The sequence below is a fragment of the Notothenia coriiceps genome, unplaced genomic scaffold (genome assembly GCF_000735185.1).
Source record: "Notothenia coriiceps isolate Sejong01 unplaced genomic scaffold, NC01 NC01_scaffold00027329, whole genome shotgun sequence".
NCBI lineage: Eukaryota > Metazoa > Chordata > Actinopteri > Perciformes > Nototheniidae > Notothenia > Notothenia coriiceps.
This window is the reverse complement of record NW_011360030.1, coordinates 1-4,014: the sequence shown is the minus strand read 5'-3', so window position 1 is coordinate 4,014 and position 4,014 is coordinate 1. Positions and strand designations below refer to the sequence as shown.

At 37.8% G+C, this 4,014-nt stretch overlaps 1 protein-coding gene across 1 annotated transcript in view; it reads right to left on the bottom strand.

The window, feature by feature from the left end:
- LOC104957550 (E3 ubiquitin-protein ligase pellino homolog 1-like) overlaps positions 1-2,995 on the bottom strand; it is a 15,082-nt gene extending 12,087 nt beyond the window's left edge. Inside the window, exon 1 of the mRNA XM_010785195.1 lies at positions 2,802-2,995. The gene's annotated coding sequence lies outside the window, so the exon portion shown is untranslated. The remainder of the gene's footprint in view (positions 1-2,801) is intronic.
- Between the last annotated feature and the right edge of the window lie 1,019 nt (positions 2,996-4,014).

Below are 4,014 nucleotides of genomic sequence, written 5' to 3'. Positions count from 1 at the left end.
TCAGTATGTAGAGACTCTACATACTGATATACACCTGGAAATGAGTTCATTCCAACATTAACTGACCTACAACCTACCAAATACAGAGCAGTTTCTCACTGAAAGGGCATCATCAGCCGGGTGAGTTAAACTTTTCACACCTGCCCTGAAGTGGAAACCCCCAGCAGGCAACACACACACACACACACACACACACACACACACACACACACACACACACACACACACACACACACACACACACACACACACACACACACACACAGTACCAGAGTTAATGTACTTAGTTACTTTAATGAACATTATCTGAAGTGGAGTTCAGAGGACTGACTCTGTCTTCCAAAAATACCTCTGAGAAATCCCTGCAGCGAGAGCTTTGACCAAAGACAACAAAGTGCTGCCAACTTCCAACACACACACACACACACACACACACACACACACACACACACACACACACACACACACACACACACACACACACACACACACACACACACACACACTAACCCAGTTAACCATGACAACACACACAGATAAAGTCTGTGGCTGTGAAGTGTCTGGGAGAAGCCCGTCAAACTGTCTCCATCACAGGCGGAGGGGGTGTGTGTGGGGGGGGGTGTGTATGTGTGTTGGTTGGAGGGACAATACAATCAGTGTGCACTAATAATTCAATTAAGAGCAGATTAAGGCAATAGTGTGGTCCCATTACTGCTCCGTGTAAACAGTTTAAACACATTATTTCAGATGAGTGACGATCTAAATTGGGACACATCTATCCAGATTAACAAAACTGGGTTACTCATCAATCTTTGAATTAAAGATTAAAGACATAATGCAGCACTTTGGCGATTTAAAGAAAGATCGATATCATACAGTATTAAAATCATCATAATCACATTAAAATATAAGGTCCAGGTTTTGAAACTAACTTTTTTATCCAACTGCCACGAATCTACCATCCAAATGTATGACCATGTGGCTGCTGAAGCAAGTAATTCTAGCAGCCACCTGAATATTTTATCATCCAATTACTATAAGTTGCTATTTTTATCCCTTATTTGGTCCTACACTATGTTCTAAAATAGCCAAACATTGTATACTGAACATTGTTATCCCTAAATAACTCCCTAAATAATCAGAAAAGGTCTTAATTAGGATAGGCAAATTATTGTTATCACTAAAGCAGCTTCCAGTGATATTTTGACACATTTTAGCTGTTAAAATGAATGATCTTGTGTCAAATCATGCATAACGGTAAAACAGGCTTTTAAAAGATGTTACTTTTTTCAAATGCTGTTAACTTTCCACATGGGTTCCTTCAATAGATGTTCTATTAGCGGTTGTAAGCCACAAAAATGATAATGTATCTCATATTGTGATCATTTTCTCTTAGTAGATGATGTCATTAACAAAGGGGATATCATATATTAAGGTTTAAAAAGGATAAACAGTTCCTTTGTTACCCAGAAACGTAATCTTATATTTAATAACATTTAGCTGATGTGGGGTTTTAACAGGCAAGGCAACCCACTATAAAAACAGCATTAAACGATATATTCATATTGTCATATTAATTTCACCCATATCACCCAGTTCTGATTGACAGCTTGAACTGGGACCCTCCCCTTTATGTCAGCTTTAATCCACTTAGACTGAACTTTCTCCAGGTTTTAGGTCAACGTGTGCGTGTGGAGAAGGGGTGTCTATAAGCTTTTGAAATGAGTGGACAGTTGCACACAAAAAAGGGCCAAATTTCAAGTTTCAAATGGGGAACAATAGCAGCGTCTGTGGGGACAGATGCTCCGAAGGGACGGTGCATGCTAATCAGTTTGTGAGGCTGCAACAAAAGAGGCCAGCTGGACGGCCTGACAACCACAACCACTGCTGGAGAAGTGTTTGGACCACAGACTGCAGATATACACAAAGTAAAAAAGTATAAATACACTTGGCTATATGTGTAAACACCCCTGAAAAAAAAACGTACATTCAGAATTAATTACCCTATGTACTTTAACCAAATGAACAAACATTACGGGTTGTTTGAGAATATTTTACAGTGGTGGAAGAAGTATTCAGATTCTATACTTAAGTGAAAATACTCCTCTACAAGTAATAGTGTTGCATTCAAAACCTTATGAAGTCGAAGTCTTGGTTGTTATTATAACCTAAATGTACTTTAAGTATTAGAAAGTAGTCAAAGTGCAAATGTTCCCAGTGAGTTGTACTATTTATATATAGCTGATCCAAAAAGGGGTTTAAAATGTTTATTTAGCTTAAAAAGAAAATACTTCACCCCTCAGTATTCTTAGAACATTGATATTCATCAATCTGAAATATAACTTTACCTGTCAAACAAATAAAGTTGAGTAAAAAGTACAACAATTACTCTTTAAATGTAATTTAAAGTTGCATTAAAGATAAAGTAAAGAGTAAATGTACTTAGTTACCAGTGATGTAAAGTGCCTAAGTACATTCACTCAAGTAGACTTGTCCTTTAATTGAGTATTTCAATTGTTCTACTGCAACATTTTGAATGCAGGACTTTTACTGTAACAGAGTATTCCTACACTCTGGTACTACTAACCTAAGCTTAAACATTAAAGTAGTGAAGTAAAAACTACAATATTTCCCTTTAAATTGTCTTGGAGTATTAGTATAAAGTGGCACTTAAAGGAAATACTCAAGAAGTACTTCATATGTGTACTTAAGAACAGTGCTTGAGTGAATGTTACTTCCACACTGCAGTTGGTAACGTTGTTAAAAATGTAGTCAAACAACTTTTTAGACACCAAACTCACCAAAGTTACGGTCGTCCTAATGCCGTTTCATCACCGGAGAGTTTCCGTTCCGGTTGCCGACGGTGTTAGCTGTTTCTGGTGCTAAATGTTCCGGTAGTTTGATAGTTTCAATCGGCAGAGGAGTCTTAACACAAACAGAGAGCTCAACTAACACCAAATGATCTGCGTGGAATCGTCACAGGGAACTCTACCTACTTCTTCTCCTTCTTCTTCTTTCGTGTTTATTGGCGGTTGGCAAACCAACTTGTAGGTGCATTACCGCCACCAACTGGACTGGAGTGTGGACAAGAGACTAAGCAGAAAACAATAAACAAAAGAAAACAAAGAACCAAAACTCTAGATTATTTTAAATTTCTCAATTTCTCTTAGAAACTTAATAATCTCACAATATATATTGCCTGATGTTTTCCCTAACAGTCCTGATAGCGACAAGTCATAGAATTTTGCTTTCTTCAGTGTCTGGAAAAACACATTTCTCTGAGTACTATATTTCCTGCAAAGCAGTAAAACATGCTCAACAGTTTCTGGCTGGCTACAGTGTATACACTTTCCGGTTGGATGCTTTCCTATTATACTTAATGTTTGATTGAGACCTGTATGACCTATTCTTATCCGAGAAATGACATTTTCCTCCCTTCTTTTAAACCCCACCTTCCTTCCATCCCCCACATACCTTTGAATGTTATAAAGATGTCTTCCTGTATCACTAAGGTCCCAATGATCTTGCCATGTTGTTTGTGCATATTTCTGTATGAATGTTTTAACCTCCGCTTTACTAAGTGGAACTTCTATGTCTATGTTCATACTTCTGAGTGTTTGTTTGGCCAGAATATCCACCTGTTCATTACCCTCCACACCAACATGAGCAGGAACCCAGATGAAACGAGTTGCTATGCCTTTGATTTGCATTTTATATAAAATTAGATATATTTCATTTATTATGTCCATTCTAGATGAAGATCTACCCGATCGTATACTCGATAATGCTGAAAAGCTGTCAGATGCAATTACACTATTATGTATTTCTTTCTCCTCTATCCATTTCAATGACAGTACCAATGCCAACAACTCTGTGGTGTATACTGACACATGGTCTGTTACCCTTTTCTTGATATGTGTATTACTCACTGGGATGTATACTGCTGCCCCTGCACGCCCTGTCTCTGGATCTTTGGAACCATCTGTAAATATGATTGTTGATTCTGAGTGATAT